At 37.1% G+C, this 20,013-nt stretch overlaps 1 non-coding gene across 1 annotated transcript; it reads left to right on the top strand.

The window, feature by feature from the left end:
* Positions 1-17,250: 17,250 nt before the first annotated feature.
* On the top strand, positions 17,251-17,357 carry LOC141722998 (small nucleolar RNA R71). Its single transcript, XR_012575993.1, has one exon. It is a non-coding gene; the product is annotated as a small nucleolar RNA R71 (small nucleolar RNA).
* The last annotated feature ends 2,656 nt before the right edge of the window (positions 17,358-20,013 follow it).

Raw genomic sequence — 20,013 nt, 5'->3', positions numbered from 1 at the left:
TTGGAATAGTATTTACAGCATAACATTCAGATATTCTTTGATTATCTTGAAATTGATTTATTCTATCAAATCATCCTTATTCCAAACGCTTTCAAAAATATTTTCGAGTCTACAAAATGATTTTAAATGCTAGATCAGATCCCAAAACTTGTTTTCAAATTTAAGATCTTCCTTTCGAAGGGGATTTAAATATTAGCTTAAAAATATGAGGGATCCGGCTCCGTGGTGTATTTTCGGCGCAACGAAGTTGCTAATTTGATAAAAGAGTTTGATTACTTGTCCAACGTTCGGGAAGTAATCCCAATCAAAATACGCCGGTATAGGCGCCATGGGCTCAGTGGGAGTCCATCAAAGTGTAAGTGGCTCAGTGAGAGTCCATCAAAGCGTAAGTGGTTGAGTGGCAGTCCAGCATAAGGTCCTAATGCGGCCAGGGTGATAACCAGTGGGGAATTCATCCATCTACTAGTAAAAAAGGTGACTTAATTGGTATCTTTGCCTGATCAGCAAGATATCAGGTTTATGCCAAAGTTTTCTTCTTTCCAAATTCATTGGGTATTATAACTCTGTTTATAATTTTCATAACAGAGGGTTTCAAGGAATGTATGAGATAGATATATAGGTGTATATATATATCGGGAATTAATGAAGTATCTAGTAACTTCATTTCTTTAAATGATATTTCAAAGATTGAATCTATTCAAGTCTTATCTTATAGTCTCATCTATGTGATGAACTTTTGAAATTGATTATACCTTGAACGGTGGCAGTTCAAGTATATTGGAGTATCTTGTAACTTCATCTTTTCAACTTATATCTAGTAAATGATTATCTTATGCATGACAAAGATTTTCAGAAAAATGTTGAGACAAGGTTAGATATATGAGATCACCTTACAACGATATTTTTATACAGTTATCAACTGGAACTCTGTGTATATTATGCATGGAAGAGGACTTCTAAGATTTTGAAAAGTATATATACATATATACTGAATATTTTGCGACTTGGTCGCGTTAAGATATCAAACTTGATTCATTTCTGCTTGACCAGGACTTTCATGAGTACTATGCTAATGCTCATATATTGTAATTATTATACATTATACATGTTATTTTGGTGGGCTTGTTGCTCACCCTTACTTTATTCTTTCATCACACAACAACAGCTAGACAAGATGAACAGGACCAAACTCCCAATTCGCGAGCGGATAGGAAACGTTCCGCAGTTTCCTGTAGGCGTTGATGTCGATGTAGCTGAGGTAAGAATTACCAATAGGCTAGGCTTTCAACTTTTGATGTACCAGACTTATGTATATTTATGAATTGTAATAGTGGCAAAGATTATGTAAATCTATTCAGAAACCTTTTTGAGGTGTAATGACTTATAATTGTGGAATAAAATGACTTGTGTTATTTTGGTATTCTTCTCTGAGACTATAACTTGTGGTGTGTGTGTATATTGTGGGGTCACAGTACGCAGTAGATGGTTGTTTATTAAGATTGGGTGTTATTAAGGGAAATGGAACTCGTGACAACCCGGATCCCCGACCCCGGATTTGGGGGTGTTACACTTTATTCCTTGGACACCATCCTAGCACCATATTAGCATCAAATCAATGCTAATTCACCTGAATTCTGGATTAATGCCTGAAATGCAAAAACACTAGAAAACACATTAAAACACCAATAACTTGAGTACAAAAATACCAATTCAAAGCTTAATGGAGCGTTATAAAGTGTCATAAATGCCACTCAACAGTTATCTGTTGACTAAAAAAGCCTTCAGAGTTTACAATCTGAGAACAAGAACAGTCATGAAATCTATACATGTATCTTTTGATGACAAGAAGATAATAGGTCTAGAAGATGCAGATGACCATGACAAATTGAGATTTGAAAATGAAGTACCTTATGCTGAAATTTTAAATCCTGACTCTGAAATAGTAAGTCAGGATATCACTCAAAGCTCTGAGATTCCATAGGACAGTGGAAATTCTTCTAACATTGAAGCATATGTTGAGGGGGAGCAACATAACTCAAATTCAGTGACTACAACAAGTAATTCATCTCAAGAGACATTAGTAGAAAGATTATCAGACTCATTTTCCTTAAATTCTGATGAGTCAAATATTGATAACAATGGGAAACTAATTCAGGGGGCATCAGGAAACAACAGTGGTACTAATCAAAGAAATAACAGAGAATTCATGGATCAAGTAGGAGGTTCATCTTCAAGGAGTCAACTTCCATCTGCGAGAAAATGGTCTATGTCACACTGTTAGGGAAAAACACGCGCTAATAATTCACACAAGTATACGCGTTCGCAAATAATATAAATTTTTTTCTAGTTTGTTCCCATAAAGACTGAATTGGTTAACTTATGTAATTTATGCACCTATGCACCGATGATATGGTTATTATCCAATGCTAAGACGATAACAATTTTGGGTTGTTTATACTACGAATTATACTATTGATACGGTGACATTCCTAGTGGAGTCTTGTACGCTGTTCTACAAGCCCAAACAGCTTTATCAAGCTTCAAAGACCAATCTGTTCTCGATGGACACACAACCTTCTCTAGAATGCGCTTGATCTCTCTGTTAGATACCTCGGCTTGACCATTAGTCTGAGGATAGTAAGCCGTAGCAACACGATGATTCACATTATACCTTTTCATCATTGCAGTGATCTTGCAGTTACCCTCATCACTAATTATGACTCTTGGAGTCCCAAATCTTTTAAAAATATTCTTGTGAAGAAAATTAAGCACTACATTAGCATCGTTCATTGGCAACGCCTTAACTTCAACCCATTTCAACACATAATCAACCGCCAACAAGATGTACTGATTGTTACAAGATGAGATAAATGACCCCATGAAGTCAATTCCCCAAACATCAAAGACTTCGACCTCGAGAAGCACATTAAGGGGCATCTCATCCCTTTTAGACATATTTCCCACTCGTTGACATTGATCACATTTCAAAATGAACTAATGAGCATCCTTAAATAATGTTGGCCAAAAGAAACCTGCTTGAAGAATACGAGATGCTGTCTTTTCTCCACCATAATTTCCTCCATAAGCCGTTGAGTGGCAATCTCGCAAGATCCCCCCCCCATTTCGTTGTAAGGAATACATCTCCTGATGATTTGGTCAGCTCCTTGGCGAAAAAGAAACGGCTCATCCCACATATACCACTTCACTTCATGTAGAAACTTCTTCCTTTGAGCGGGAGTCAATTCTGGAGGCATGACATTACTCACAAGGTAGTTCACAATATATGCAAACCACGGTTCTTCTGCTTGCACGCCAAATAACTGCTCATCGGGAAAAGACTCATTAATCAAAGATCTTGTGCAGTAGCAGTTGGATCCTCTAAACTCGAGAGATGATCGGCGACTTGATTCTCAGTCCCCTTTATGTCCTTGATCTATAACTCAAACTCCTGAAGTAAAAGAACCCATCGAATCAGTCTTGGCTTCGAGTCCTTCTTTGAGATGAGATATCGAATTGCAGCGTGATCAGTGAAAACTGTCACCTTCATCCCAAGGAGATATGATCGAAATTTCTCAAAACCATAGAGGATAGCCAAAAGTTCTTTCTCAGTAGTGGTGTAATTCAGTTGAGCACCATTAAGAGTCTTACTAGCATAGTAGACTACATGAAATATGTTGTTCTTGTGTTGCCCAAGAACTACTCCAACTGCATAGTCGCTTGCATCGCACATCATTTCAAATGGTTCAGACCAATCAGGTGCAGTTATGACAGGTGTCTTAATAAAGCTCTTCTTCAATGTCTCAAAAGCAGCAAGGCACTCATCATCAAAATTAAAAGGAACGTCTTTCTCTAACAAATTGCACAACGGCTTCAAAATCTTCGAGAAGTCCTTGATGAAACGCCTATAGAAACCCGTATGACCAGAAAACTGTGAATTCCCTTAACAGATTTGGGTGGAAGAAGATTTTTGATCACCCCTACCTTGGCTTTGTCCACTTTAAGACCCTTGCTAGAAATCTTGTGCCCAAGAATGATGCCTTGGCGCACCATAAAATGACAGTTCTCCCAATTAAGAACCAAGTTGGTCTCAACGCACCTTTTCAATACTAAACCCAGACTATGCAAGCATTCATTGTAAAAAGTTCCAAAGACTGAGAAATCGTCCATGAACACTTCTACGTTATTCCCAATCATGTCAGAGAAGATAGCCATCATACATCTCTAAAAAGTGGTTGGCGCTCCAATAGCCCAAAAGAAACTCTGCGGAATGCGAAAGTGCCAAATGGACATGTGAACATAGTATTTTCTTGATCCTCTAGAGCGATACAAATCTGATTATAACCTAAGTAGCCATCCAGAAGACAATAGTAATCATGCCCATCCAATCTATCAAGCATCTGATCAATGAAAGAAAGAGGGAAGTGATATTTCCTTGTGGCTTTGTTCAGCTTCCTATAATCCATGCAAACTCTCCATCCTGTGACTGTTCATGTCAGAATAAGCTCGTTCTTCTCATTAGCCACCACAGTGATACCACCTTTCTTTGGCACACACTGAACCGGGCTCACCCATGAACTGTCAGAAATAGGATAGATAATTCATGCATCTAGCCTTTTGAGAACTTCCTTCTTCATAACCTCTTTCATGATCGGATTTAGTCTTCTCTGTTGCTCAACAGTAGGCTTGCTTCCTTCCTCTAGCAGAATTTTATGCATAAAATAAGAAGGGCTGATTCCCTTGATATCTGCTATAGTCCAACCAATTGCTGATTTGAACTCTCTAAGAATCCTCAACAGCTTTTCCTCATCAGTACCTGAAAGGTCAAATGCAATAATAACAGGCAAAGTAGATGCTTCACCTAAAAATGCATACCTCAAGTGCTCATGTAAAGGCTTAAACTCAAGAGTAGGAGCTTCCTCAATAGATGGCTTGAGGCATTTCGGAGAACTTTTGAATTCCTCTAATCCAAAAGATTCGAAAGGCATGTCTATCTTTCGCTTCCAAGGAGAAGCATTTAAATATTGCAAGTGCTCGTCACCCTCGTCATCTTCACTATCAAAATTCCCCAGTAAGGCATTGGACCTTAGAAAACGATCGAGCTCATAATTAACCACAATATCAACCATTTCCACCTGCAAACACTCCTCATTTTTTGTAGGGAATTTCATGGCATTGAACACATTAAAATTCACATCCTGATCCATCACTCGCATGGTAAGTGTAATAACCCCAAAAATTTTGAACTTTTTGTAACCCTTATGAATAGTGATTTTGCTGATTATGCTGAATAAGAAAACTTTTCATGCCACACTTTGTAGGGGTTCTTTTATTGTTATTCTGAGATCTTATTAGTACTCTATATGATATATAAGTGTATGTAAAGATCGTCAGAATCCAAATTCGAACACTTTGATTTTTTCCGAAAATCCACCAGATACCGAAAGAATTGAGTATAAGGTAACAGGATAAAAAGGATTTAAATTCAAGGATTATAAGAGAGGATCAAAAAAGGAATATAATGTATTAAGAAAGGTTAAGGGAACCCAAGTAATAAGATCCCGGGTATGATCCCTCAAACGATAAACGAAAACGAAAGTTAAGCGAACCGTATAACAGATCAGCGGTCATTAGCCAAGTAATTAGGAGCTAATCAAAGAGGTTAGTGATGATGATGTCATCAAACCAATAAGAAGAGGACAAACATGGGAAGATGACATAAGATTGATGACCAAAAAGGAAGGAAGTGTGGTTGATTATTAACCACACAATTTTACATGGTTAAAAGGTAAATAATTAAAACAAAAGCAAAAACAACCAACCAACAAATCATTTCACCAAAAACACAAGTTGACTTCCCATTTCAAGCAACAAAGCTTTCGGCCTCTTTTCCATTTCAAGAAGAAAAAAACCAAAATCCAAGCTCCAAGCTTCATTAATTAGTGAGGTAATTATCTAAGATTCCTTATGCATAGATATAGCTATCCTATAAGTTTAAGCTTCAAATTCCTTCACAATCTCTTCCTAAAATTCATGGAAGAAGAGGGTGAATAGTGTTTTTTCAAGAACTTAAAATTTTGTTCTTGAGTTTTTTTTTAGATTAAGCTTTGGTAAGGACTTTCAAGGGTGATTCCAAGCTCCTTAGTTACTTTTACTCACCAAGGAAGGTATAATCTCATACCCTAGCCCTACTTTTGTATATTTAGAGCTTTTGTGTTTGGTATGGTTCATGAGAAGCTTGATTATTGTGTATTTAGAGATGTGTTGGTTTTGTGATGTGTTTGGAGTTGTAAATCTTGTTGATTAGTTAAAGAACTTAAGTAAGCTTTTAGTTCATGATTGGGAAGTAGTGTAAATTGGAAATATTGAGTTGTTGGGGCTGTTGTAGCATTGTATGTATGGAGTTTGGTTGTATGGTTGAATTGTGGTTGATTGGTGGTTGATTTGGAGTAGGATAAAAATTGGTAATCGCGTAAACATAGCCGTCGTAATGTCCGATTTACTTTAGACTGTTTTGTTCTTAACTTCAGGACCCGTGAACTCAATGTTAGATTCTGACCATTGCCATGTTTAGATAGTTCATGTTACGAGCTTCGTTTTGATGTGTGGTTCGCTTGAATCCGATGTACGGTTTAGGAGAAACGACCATTTTAAGTAACGGCGTTTAATTCCGACTTATGTTGTTGTTCATAGGTTATCGGACCCACTCTAAGCTTAAGTCTATCCGGGAACACTCTGGCAAGTTTTCTACCCGTTATACTGTTGTTGTGATGTATATATGTATATGTATTATCTTGTGATAAGTGCATGATTGTTATTAGCAAATCTTGCGATATATTGGAGCATGTGATATGGTATATATGCATGTCTGTTTCGTAATCTTGATATCTAATTGTTGATTCAATTGCTTATAAACTGCATAATACCTATGCTAGAGATAAGCAGTAGTTGCGTATACCCTTAGTATAGGGGACCCAAAGGTGAAGATTTTCTAAACCGGGAGTCGATGTTCCCGGGTATATTATATATATATATTTATATATATAGATATAGTTTTCAAAACTATTAATCAAATATGGTTTATTCGATAACTTTATTTTATTTAATAAATTTTATTTTGAATATTCATTTGAGGACTTATGACTCCGCTTATTTTATTAAATAATATTCTTTATTTTATTAAAGAATAATGTTTTGATAATCAAACTTATTTTCAATTATTCAAATAAAGATCGTACTTTCATATAAGTATATCTTTGGTTATTTATTATTCATTTCAAGTATGAGTTTTAAAACTTCTACTTCAATTATTTTTATAATGATTATCCTTATGGGAATATTATTTAAATAATAATATTCAGATATTTTCTAAATGTATCGGGACTGATTTATTTCATTAAATCAGCATTACTCCAAACATTCTTAAAAATGTTTTCGAGTCTTCAAAATGATTTTTAAAAAGTTAGAGCAGATCCCAAAACTCATTTTTATATTTAAGATCTTCCTTTCGAAGGGGATTTAAATACTCGCTCAAAACCTGAGGGACCCGGCTCTGTGCTGTATTTTATATTCGCAACAAGGTTGCTGTTTTGATAAATAAATTGATTACTTACCCAACATTCGGGAAGTAAGTCCATCTATTTGAGTCGGCATAAGCAACATGGGCTCAGTGGGTGTCCATGAAAGTGTAAGTGGCTCAATGGGAGTCCATCAAATGCGTAAGTGGCGGAGTGGCAGTCCAGCATATGGTCCTAATACGGACAGGGTGATGACCAGTGGGGGATTCATCTATCTACTAGTAGAAAAGGTTACTTATTGGTATTTTTGCCTGATCAGCAAGATATCAGGTTTATGCCAAGGTTTTCTCCTTTCCAAATTCATTGGATATTACAACTCTATTTATAATTTTCATAACAGAGGTTTTCAAGGAGTGTATGAAATGTATATATATAGGTGTATATATATATATCGGGACTTAATGAAGTATCTCGTAACTTCATTATTTATAATGATATTTCAAGGATTGAATCTATTCAAATCTTATCTTGTAGTCTCATCTATGTGGTGAACTTTTGAAACGGATTATACCTTGAACGGTGGTAGTTCAAGTAGTATTCGGAAAAGATATAAGTATATTGGAGTATCTCGTAACTTCACCTTTTCAACTTATATCTGGTTAATGATTATCTTATACATGACATAGATTTTCAGAAAAATGTTGAGACAAGGTTAGATATATGAGATTACCTTGCAACGATATTTTTATACAGTTATAAACAGGGCAGAGGATTTCAAAGATTTTGAAAAGTATATATACATATATACTAAATATTTTGCGACTTGGTCGCATTAAGAGGTCAAACTTGGTTCAATTCTTCTTGACTAAGACTTTCATGAGTGCTATGAGAATGCTCATATATTGTTAATCATTATACATATTATTTTGGTGGGCTTGTTGCTCACCCTTGCTTTCTTCTTTCATCACACAACAACAGATATAAAAGATGAACAGGATCAAGCTCCCAATTCGTGAGCGGATAGGAAACGTTCCGCAGTTTCCTGTAGGCGTTGATGCCGCCGTAGCTGAGGTAGGAACTACCAATAGGCTAGGTTTTCAACTATTGATGTACCAGACTTATGTATATTATGAATTATAATAATGGCAAAGAATATGTAAATTTATTCAGAAACCCTTTTGAGGTGTAATGACTTATAATTGTGGAATAAAATGACTTGTGTTATTTTTGGTATTCATCTCTGACACTATAACTTGTGGTGTGTGTGTGTGTGTATATTGTGGGGTCACAGTACACAGTAGTTGGTTGACTGTTAAGATTAAGTATTGATAAGGGAAATGGAACTCGTGACAACCCGAATCCCCGACCCCGGATTTGGGGATGTTATAGAAATGGTATCAGAGCTAAGCGTTATAAACCTCGGAGAGGATGTAACGTTAAGATAATAAGTTCACTAAGAAAATAAGAACTCTTTCCAAGTTCGTAGTCGGGCTACCTAACGTAGTATTGACAGTTAAAACCCTTACGGGAACCCTTATAAATATTATGATAGTAACATAGTTCATTCTCGTATAGGGCAGCGGGGCACCGAACCCTGAGGTTTAGGAGCATCAGCATGAGGATGTTTTATTACATATTGGAGATCAAATTGTGAATCCAATAGAGTACCCTAACGAGGGACCGGATGAGATTCATATTGAGAATGTTGCGGTTGAGGATGTTATCCAAGAAGGGATTGTTGCTGAGGAGGATCTCGTGGAGGATCCTGACGAGAATGAATAGAGGACCGCTGAGGAATTGATGACCGTAGTCAGGGCGACTACCAGAGCTAGAATGGCCGTGAGGGTGGCACTAGAGGATGAAGAGTTACCAAGGGCACAAAGGATAATGAGGGCAGAAGGAGTGGGGCCTTCCATGACACCAATTATACCAGTGTCAGACCCTCTTCCAGAGGTTCCTGTAGATATCCATGAGGTTCCACCAATTCCTGTTCCCTCCCCTGTACAGAGCCCAGCACCTACTGAGGAAATGCCACCATTATCTCCTGCACCATTGTCACCTGATACCGTGCTTGGTTATCCATTTGGATTTCCTGGGTCTGCACCACCTGCACCCCATGGATTGCTAGATGCTACCACTCAGGCTTCTCTTATCTCCGATTATTATATGACTTTGGGTGGCCTGTCTGAGGCCCGTAATGTTATGACTGATCTGTTGGATCAACTTACTGCACCAAGGATTGAGGGCGGGGTACTTCCGGCAGGATTAGCTTATAGCATGGAAAGGATTGAGGCTACCACCCAAATTACAGCTAGAGGCCATCTTGAGGGTCAGGTTGATCCAGCTCTACTTGCGACTATCTTAGACCTCATCACCTCTGTGATGGAGCAGGTTAGGGATGTCGTGCGTGCCCGCATTTCTTGATCCATGGTAGTGTGCAGAGCCAGAGCGATCAGACAAAGGTTTCATGTAGCACCGCTTTTGGAGGATTAGCCTAAGTTATGAATGATTAGTTTTAATGACTAGATGATTATCTATGGTAGTACTTTTGGGATAGAAGCGATCAGATCAAATGATGTAATTCTCTCTAATGTGTTCAGTTGTTGTACCCTCGAATAAATGGTTATGTATATATTCGTTAATTTCAGTTCAGATCAGTTTGTTTGTGATAAGTTCATATTGTTAATTGCACTATTAACACTTAAGAGAGTGTCATGAAGTTTATAGAACTTGAGAATTCATAATTTGCAATCATGCAAGGACTGAATGAGGGAACGACTTAAGCAAAGTAAGTAAGACAAATATCCAGAGATTCTCAAAAATTTTCCAAGCATTATGCCCCCACGAGGAATAAGATTAGGGGCAAACCTTGAATGTGATAATCAGGGAGGTCGCAATTAAGATATAAGGAACCCAGAACATAATGAAGTGGAAAACAAGGATTTTAACGTATAAGATAACTCCAAGTATGGGAGAAGGATGAAATATTTCATACTAAGGAAACAGAAAGTCGAGTAAGGAAAGGAGACCCGAGACGGAACTCCTATACGGCAATTCATGGACCTGTCTAAAAAGAACTTAGACTATTATCCCCAACCACCACCCTGAGGAGACAGTGCGGTGGGAAATTCTTTCAGGACCTTTAAGTCGCTAAGCTCTCAGAATTCCAAGGAACAAGCGAACCCAGTAGAGGCGAGAGCCTGGCTAAAGGAAATATGGGAATCATTTGAGATTCTAAATAATTGATGAAGCACAAAAGACTGTTTTGTCACTTACCTTCCTAAGAGAGAGGCCACCCGCTGGTGGAAGGCTAAGGAAGATAGAGAGATAGTGTAAAAGCTTTAGAGCCGGAACAAAGGCGGACGAGTATGATGAATTATGAATCTAAGTTGTAAAAGTTGTAAAGATTCGTTCTGAGGACAAGAATCCCAGAACGACGTGATGTTTGAAGTAAATAATTAGTGGGTTCATGAAATGATTGTAAGAGAAAGGAAAATAAAAAGAAACTGAAGTGGAAAGGAGTATAAAGGCAATAGAGTTTGAGGAATGATAAGGGAGTTGGGTATGAGGAAACCCTAAAGAATCATAGTAACAGAAATAGAAAAGTATGTGATCGTCAGGATGAGGATGATTCACTATGAGTTAAAGTTGATGGTTGAAGGCATAAGAGATGTACATATTGTACCCCCTTTAAGTTGGGCGAATTCGAGGAAACCTTGAGATAGTTCGAAGGATAAATAATGAGACGCGGATAGACTGAGGAGATAAGAAAGTAGGAAATTAGGAAAATTGGATGAAGGAAGTGACCTTCAAGAATGTGAAGTGTAAGACCGGTGGCATGATACCCGGAAAGGGAGACGCCAGGTATGAAAGACATCCCAATATTGAGATGATTGTTGAGATAAACAACAAAAGTAAATGAGGAATTATTAAGAAGAAGTTCACGTTGAACACGACCAATATCTTCCAGGACATCCATGTTGTCATTACCAAATTAGGAAAGAAAAGCGGGTAACCATTGTTATCTTTTGAAGGCCATATGTGTTGACCTCAGTTTGAATAAGGATGCTATTGTGAAATTGGTATAGACTATCTGGGTGGGAATGATTAAATAAGACACCCTTATCAGGGATATATGACTTGATTTATCCATGGAAGGATGCATGTACCTTTTTAAAGGTGGAATTAAGGATAGAACATCTGTAACTTAGAATGAATCCTAGGGGAATGCATAAAGGTTGGTATTTCACCCTTAATAGGGATAGTATGAGTTTTGACAGTATAAATTGGAAAGGATTAAGGTAACAACAACCTTTAAGGATTAGTGGAGAAATTTTTCAGAACTATATAGACAATAATTCTAGTATTAGTAAATGGTATCTTGATATGTCATGTGCCTAGGGTGTGCCTGATGAAGGATTTAAGGATAACCTTAGAGGTTTTACAAGGAGAAAGGTAGTATTCAAAGTTCTCAAGAATAGAAATTTTGATGAAGGAAATATGGCGTAATTATAATAATTCCAGGTGGGCACGCGTTAAACCAAAAGAAGTATAGATTGAACCAATGAAGGTCAGAATTATTAAAGCAAGAAGGGCCCAAGATAAAAGACGTCCTAAGTATGATCGAGAGTCAGCCATGATAATGTTTACATTTAAAGACTAAGGCAGTGACTTATGGAAAAAAATGGTAATTTTTTTTTACTTATTTTATCACAAGGACTTAAGAAAGAGCATTTTCACACAAGCAGTATTTTGAAATGAGGTAGAAAATTTAGTTGAAGGTGGTTAAAATGACATTGATTATAAGGAACTATTACTATTAGGAAAGGCCAATGAGGTGGCCGACACTTTGAGTGTAAGAGAGGAATTATAGGCGCTCATGCCAGAGGAATACAGTGATGATGGTTGAAGCCGTGAAGGTTGTATTATGGTTTGGAAGATTGACATTCCTTCTGATGACTATGCAATACCCAACCGTAATAGTAGTTTGGTAAAGGTTTAATTCGTGTAATCGCCATGAGCGGGCTACCTATCTTAGAAGGTACTATCTGGAGAATAAGCCAGGACCATGTTTCAAAAAGGACTAAACAAACCTTTGAGTTAAGTCTTCTATTGAAGGCATATGATTAAGAATGGTATTAACCTGCTATTGTTGCTTTCATTGAAACTCTTCTACAATTTTATCTGCTTCATGTCATATGTACGTCAAGTTCAGGAGTGTTCTTCATGAATCATGAACGGTGATCATGTTACCTCCTTGGAAGAATTTGATACGATATGTATGGACTCCATATGGTTAGCTATTAAGACTTCATGGAAAACGAATGACTGCAGTAGGTCAACGGTGGACCATAGTAATGTAGGAATGATTCTACGAGTAATGAGCCGATTACTTATAATCGTGAGAGTTGTATTGGAATGGATGTTGAGATTGAGTACCACTAATCAGGTCGTGGTGGTGTATAAGTTATCATTGATAGACTAATTAAGTTGATTATTTACCTATTGAATATTTATTCCTTCGTATGAATAGAGAGTCGTATTACTATATTAGGAAGGTTGTAGTGCAAGCATAGAATTCTAGTAACGATGATGTCTAGAATAAAATCCCAGATTCGATTTTCGCTGTCGAGGGAGTTTCAACGGTGATTGTATTTAAGCTCGAGCGAGAGCATGGGTCCATAGGACGATGGACGGAATAGTAAACATCCAGGCACATGAATTGCGATGTTATAATACTTGATGTTGATATATATACACATATGTTTTGTTCTCCTATGACAAACCTCTATAGTTCAGAGGTAGATTCCAAGCCAGATATTTGTGACAGTACTTTTTCATATACAATTCTCTTCAATTCGTTCTTTTCTCTTCTTTTCATTTTGTATAAGCTGAGAAGAACAACCCTTCCAGAAGGGGAGGTATTGCCGAATGACTATCTATCTGTGTGATAGAAGCCTAGTAGGATACCATCTATTGTTTAATTGCTTGTCAAGTACTAAAGGCTGACCACCTTCTGTACTAACTATGTGATGTAACAAGTGTGTATGATCATAGTGATCTCTCAATAAAATCTTTTACTTCTATACGATGGGTCAAGCTTTCGAAGATACAAGTAGTTAGAAAATGAGTAGTATGAGTATGGTGGTATTCAGAATGGAAACACATTCATGATACTAAGGTTGACACATTTATTAAAAGGTTATAGAACGCTAACGAGCAAAAGTATAACCAGTATAATATTAGGAACGGAAGATAGTAATGATTACAAACTGGAAAAGAATGGGTATTGAGAAGCAAAAAGCTATAATGCTAGAAGCTATGATGAGAGTCTGTGCCATAGACTTGAAAGAATTTGGAATGGTCACTTAACACGGATTGAGTTTTCTCACGATAATAGATCGTATGACAGTATCGAGATGTCGCCTTATGAGATCCTTGAGGGAAGATAATGTCGATCTCCCTTATGTTAGGATGAAGTTGTAGAGCGCAAGATGCTCAGACCCGCAGTAGTCCAAAGGACCAAGGATATAATAGATCTAATCAGAGGACGGCTGGTAGTAGCCCAAGATGGACATAAGAAGTATGTTGATTTGACACGAAAGGACAAAGAATATGAAGTAAGGGACTTAGTGCTGTTATAGGTATTCCCTTGGAAAGGATGGATGTGGTTCGGAAAGAAAGGAAAGCTAAGCCCACGAATTATTGGACCCTTTGAGATCTTAAAAATGTTTTCGAGTCTTCAAAATGATTTTTAAAAAGTTAGAGCAGATCCCAAAACTCATTTTTATATTTAAGATCTTCCTTTCGAAGGGAAATTAAATACTCGCTCAAAACCTGAGGGACCCGGCTCTGTGGTGTATTTATATTCGCAACAAGGTTGCTGTTTTGATAAATAAATTGATTACTTACCCAACATTCGGGAAGTAAGTCCATCTATTTGAGTCGGCATAAGCAACATGGGCTCAGTGGGTGTCCATGAAAGTGTAAGTGGCTCAGTGGGAGTCCATCAAATACGTAAGTGGCTGAGTGGCAGTCCAGCATATGGTCCTAATACGGACAGGGTGATGACCAGTGGGGGATTCATCCATCTACTAGTAGAAAAGGTTACTTATTGGTATCTTTGCCTGATCAGCAAGATATCAGGTTTATGCCAAGGTTTTCTCCTTTCCAAATTCATTGGATATTACAACTCTATTTATAATTTTCATAACAGAGGTTTTCAAGGAGTGTATGAAATGTATATATATATAGGTGTATATATATATCGGGACTTAATGAAGTATCTTGTAACTTCATTATTTATAATGATATTTCAAGGATTGAATCTATTCAAATCTTATCTTGTAGTCTCATCTATGTGGTGAACTTTTGAAACGGATTATACCTTGAACAGTGGTAGTTCAAGTAGTATTCGGAAAAGATATAAGTATATTGGAGTATCTCGTAACTTCACCTTTTCAACATATATCTGGTTAATGATTATCTTATACATGACATAGATTTTCAGAAAAACATTGAGACAAGGTTAGATATATGAGATCACCTTGCAACGATATTTTTATACAGTTATAAACAGGAACTCTACGTATATTATGCATGGCAGAGGATTTCAAAGATTTTGAAAAGTATATATACATATATACTAAATATTTTGCGACTTGGTCGCATTAAGAGGTCAAACTTGGTTCAATTCTTCTTGATCAAGACTTTCATGAGTGCTATGAGAATGCTCATATATTGTTAATCATTATACATATTATTTTGGTGGGCTTGTTGCTCACCCTTGCTTTCTTCTTTCATCATACAACAATAGATAGACAAGATGAACAGGACCAAGCTCCCAATTCGTGAGCGGATAGAAAACGTTCCGCAGTTTCCTGTAGGCGTTGATGCCGCCGTAGCTGAGGTAGGAACTACCAATAGGCTAGGTTTTCAACTATTGATGTACCAGACTTATGTATATTATGAATTGTAATAATGGCAAAGAATATGTAAATTTATTCAGAAACCCTTTTGAGGTGTAATGACTTATAATTGTGGAATAAAATGACTTGTGTTATTTTTGGTATTCATCTCTGAGACTATAAGTTGTGGTGTGTGTGTGTTTATATCGTGGGGTCACAGTACACAGTAGTTGGTTGACTGTTAAGATTAAGTATTGATTAGGGAAATGGAACTCGTGATAACCCGAATCCCCGACCCCGGATTTGGGGGTGTTATAGTAAGCTTACCTTTCTGCAAATCTATCAAGGTTCGGCCCGTCGCCAAGAAAGGTCTTCCCAAGATTATGGGAATCTTCTTATTCTCCTTGAAATCAAGAATTACAAAATCAGCAGAGAAAATGAGTTTATCCACCCTGACCAATACATCCTTCACAATACCTCGCGGATATGTAATAGAACAATCGGCCAACTGCAAAGTCATGTATGTAGGCTTTGGATCAGGCAAGTCTAGCTTTTTGAAGATTGACAATGGCATCAGATTGATGCTAGCTTCCAAGTCGCATAGACATTTATCAAATGACACATTTCCAATGGTGCAAGGAATAGTGAAGCTTGCGGGATCTTTAAGCTTCGGAGGCAATTTCTGTTGCAGCACAGCAGTGCATTCCTCCGCGAGAGCAACGGTCTCTAAGTCATCAAGCTTCACCTTCCTAGAGAGAATAACTTTCATAAATTTCATGTAACTAGGCATTTGCTCAAGAGCTTCAGCGAAAGGTATGTTGATGTGAAGTTTCTTGAACACCTCCAAAAACTTCGCAAACTACTTATCCAGTTTCTTTTTTTGCAGCCTCTTAGGAAAAGGAGGTGGAGGATAGATCTGTTTCTCCCCTGTATTACCCTCAGGAGGAGTGTGCTCAACAGTAGTCTTCCTTGGTTCCACTTCGGCTTCCTTTTGCTCTTCTTCTTCATCAGCCTCTACTTCAGCAATTGGAGTTTTAGCTACTACAAGATTCGTAACCTTACCAGACCTCAATGTAATTGCCTTAACATGCTTCTGAGCTTCCTTCTTGCCTGACACTTCAGTATCGCTTGGAAGCGTGCCAGGTTGGCAAAAAAGTAAGGCATTCGAAATTTGCCCAATTTGATTTTCCAAGATCTTGATAGTGATAACTTGGCTCTTGCATATGAGTCTCAACTCCTCAAATTCAGATTTTTCGTTAGCTTGAGGTAGCTGCTGAAGTTGAAGTTGTTGCTTTAGGGCATATTGTGGTTGCTGAAAACCAGGAGGGTTATATTGCCTTGCTGTATATGGCTGATAAGATTGTTGCACTGCATTCTAACTGTTGCTCCAACTGAAGTTAGGATGATTACGGTTGTTCGGATGATAAGTGGCCGGAGCTTGTTGTTGTGACCTCTGAAAGTTGCTCACAAATTGAGCTAATTTTCTAGAAATAGCACACTTCTCATTTTCATGTGTTCCCGCACAAAGTTTATAATCACTGGTAATCTGATTAACTCAATAATTGGCCAAAGAGTCCACTTTCATCGTCAAATCTTGTAGTTGAGAAGCTATAGCGGTAGTTTGATCCACTTCCAGAATTCCTGCTACCTTCCCTTGCAACATTCTTTGCGTAGGATTCTGGTATTCATTGGCAGCCATTAGCTCAATCAACTCATAAGCTTCATTATAGCTTTTAGCCCATAAGGCTCCACCAGATGCTACATCAAGCATGGGTCTAGAATGTGCACCTAGACCATTATAGAAACAGTTTATGATCATCCAATCAGGCATGACGTGGTGTGGGCACTTCCTTAGCATCTCCTTATAATGATCCCAAGCCTCACATAGAGATTCACCAGTTTACTAAGCAAACTGAGTAAGAGCATTCCTGATTGCAGCAGTCTTCGCCATAGGAATGAATTTAGTGAGAAACTTTCGAACAAGATCCTCCCATTTGGTGATAGACCCCGGTAGTAGAGAATGTAGTCAACACTTCGCTTTGTCCCTCAAAGAGAATGGGAATAGTCACAGCTTAATGGCATCTTCAGACACATCATTGAACTTAAAAGTGTCACAGATCTCGATGAAATCCCTGATGTGCATGTTTGGGTCTTCATTAGTGTAACGACTGAGAATTTTGCGTCTTAATTAAGAAAATAAAGTATGTGTTATGTGTTGAGATTATAATTATGTGACTAAGTGATGATTTTTTTTGTCTTATCTGTATACTAGAGTTTAGGAGCGTGAATAAAAACGTTCTAATTTAAAGAGTCAGCTTAGAAATTAAGCTTGGTGTCGGACCATCAGGTAGAACGGAACCCGTCCTAATATGGAATTAAATAATATAAAATGTGAATTATATGTGAAGTGAATGAATAAAGTATTTCGTCTTAAGAGACGTGTTGATTGGCAAAGATAATGAGAAGCGTAATCGAAACGCTGAGCGTCGGGCCGTCAGGCTAAACGTGACCCGGTACGCGTAAAAGAGGATAAAGATTAAAGAGGGATAGATTCTATGATCAGACCTAAGTCGTTAGTGACTATATGTGTGTGATTGCTTGACTGTGTGCATGACTATATGTTCTGTGTCAATTTTGTGAATTTTAAAGGAATTACGTGATTTAAGTAAAGGTTTAATTAACCTTCGCGCCTTTTTTATAAAATCATCCGAGAAGGATAAAAACAAGGTATTTATTTTGTTACCTTCGTAATGATCCTAGAGACTTTTTAAAAATAATAAGTGAATTTGATTGTTGATCTTTGCCTTTTTAAATCAATTTTATGTGGAAATTGTATTTATTAAAGCAAGTTTGCGAAATTCATATAAAATCAACCGTTCGCTCAAATTCTTATTATGAGTTATGGATAAAAAGCTAATTTTGAGACCTACGTGTTAAAATTGTCATTTTCAATAATCCTCGACTTTCCGAGAGAGAAATATTTTTATTTTGAATTTCGTTGCATTTGAGTAAAAAGAGAAAGAAAGTGCAAATTAAAAAGGGAGTTATTAGATTACCATTTTGCCCTTGTGTTGGTGGAGTATAAATTACTCCTTCCTCCCCATTTTCTTCTTTCTTTTCCGTGCACTCACTCTTTTCTCTCCTATTTTTCTTTCACTCTCTCTCTCTCACTCGAACAACTCTCTCTCGGCTCTCTCTTCAATCTCTCTCGGTATACCTCCTTTTTCCTTGATCAAACTCATCAATCATCCCTAATTCTTCTTGCTAAACACTTATGTATAGTAAGAAGTATGTGCATGTGTGTGATTAGGCTTGCATGCCGAAGTATGTGTGTTTTTAGGTTCGGTTTTGAGCCAAGAACTGAGGGCTTGCTTGATTAGTTCGTATCCTATGATTATTATGCTGAAATCAGTTTGCATGTGGTGTTGATGCATTTCTTTTGAGAAATCAGGGGTTTCGTGGTTGGACACCCTCGAATGAGGGCACCACCGTGAAGCCACCGCCACCGGTGATGAACTCCGGTGAACCGGTGGTGAGCTATGATGTTAAAAACTGAGCTCTAGAACCTTAAGATCACTTATTTATGTTTGCATGTGGTGTTTTGATTAAAAGGCCGAATGGCCCTTACTATTTTAAAAGGAATCAATTTGATTGTGTTGAAATGCATGAATTATTGATTTGATGTTGAAATATAGGTGGATTTGTGATTCAAGGATTAAGAATATCAAGTTGCATGATTGTTTTTGAAAAAGGCCGAATGATTTTAATCTCTAAAAGTTGTTTGATTTGAGTTAACTTGTTTAAAATGATGATGGATTGTTATTAGATTAAAAAGGAATGAAATTATTGTTGCATGCTAAGTTTAGGTTCGAATTTTTGTGTTAATAAGAAAGGAAATTGATTTTGTGAGATAATCTTGGTAAACACTAAGTATAAATGGCCTAAAAGTGATTGCATGCTAGTTTTAAAGAGGATCAAGATGTGCATGTCATTGATTTGTCCTTGAGAAGTAAAATTGAGTTTTGCCGAATTAGATTAAGTTAAAAAGGGACTAATTTGATGAATGAATGGATGCATGTTGTGATTTAGGAGAAAATCGATTGTGTTAAGAAACTTAGTTGGCTTACTTGATAAAGATAAAGTGTTTGATATCATGATAAGTTAAAACTGAATTGCATGTGCACAAGTATGTATGATTTGGCTCGAATTTTTATGATTAAAATGAAGAAGGATGATACTTTAATAGCTTTGAATGAGTTGTGTGTATGTATGTGAATTAAAGTGAGAATTTGGTTAATTTTGTGTGATAAGGCCGAATAGCCCATAAGGAATGAAAGTCAAATTACTTGGTTTTTATGATTAAAAGGATGATTGAAAGTGTATAAGTAAATATTTAGGAATTTGTTGCTTGATTATAGTATGTGGCTCGAATTAAGGAGCAAAAAAAAAGGGAACTAAGTTAATTGATATAAGTGATGGTTATGAACGTAAATGTTTGGTTGTGAATAGATCTTGTACTCGTAAAAGAGTCGTGTTAGTTTGATTTGAGAAATAGCCAAGGTCAAGCGAGTACGCTTTGATTGCTAAGTATA

The sequence above is a fragment of the Apium graveolens genome, chromosome 4 (assembly GCF_009905375.1).
Source record: "Apium graveolens cultivar Ventura chromosome 4, ASM990537v1, whole genome shotgun sequence".
Lineage (NCBI taxonomy): Eukaryota > Viridiplantae > Streptophyta > Magnoliopsida > Apiales > Apiaceae > Apium > Apium graveolens.
Note: the sequence above shows the minus strand (reverse complement) of the source record. Positions and strands in the feature narration are given on the sequence as shown.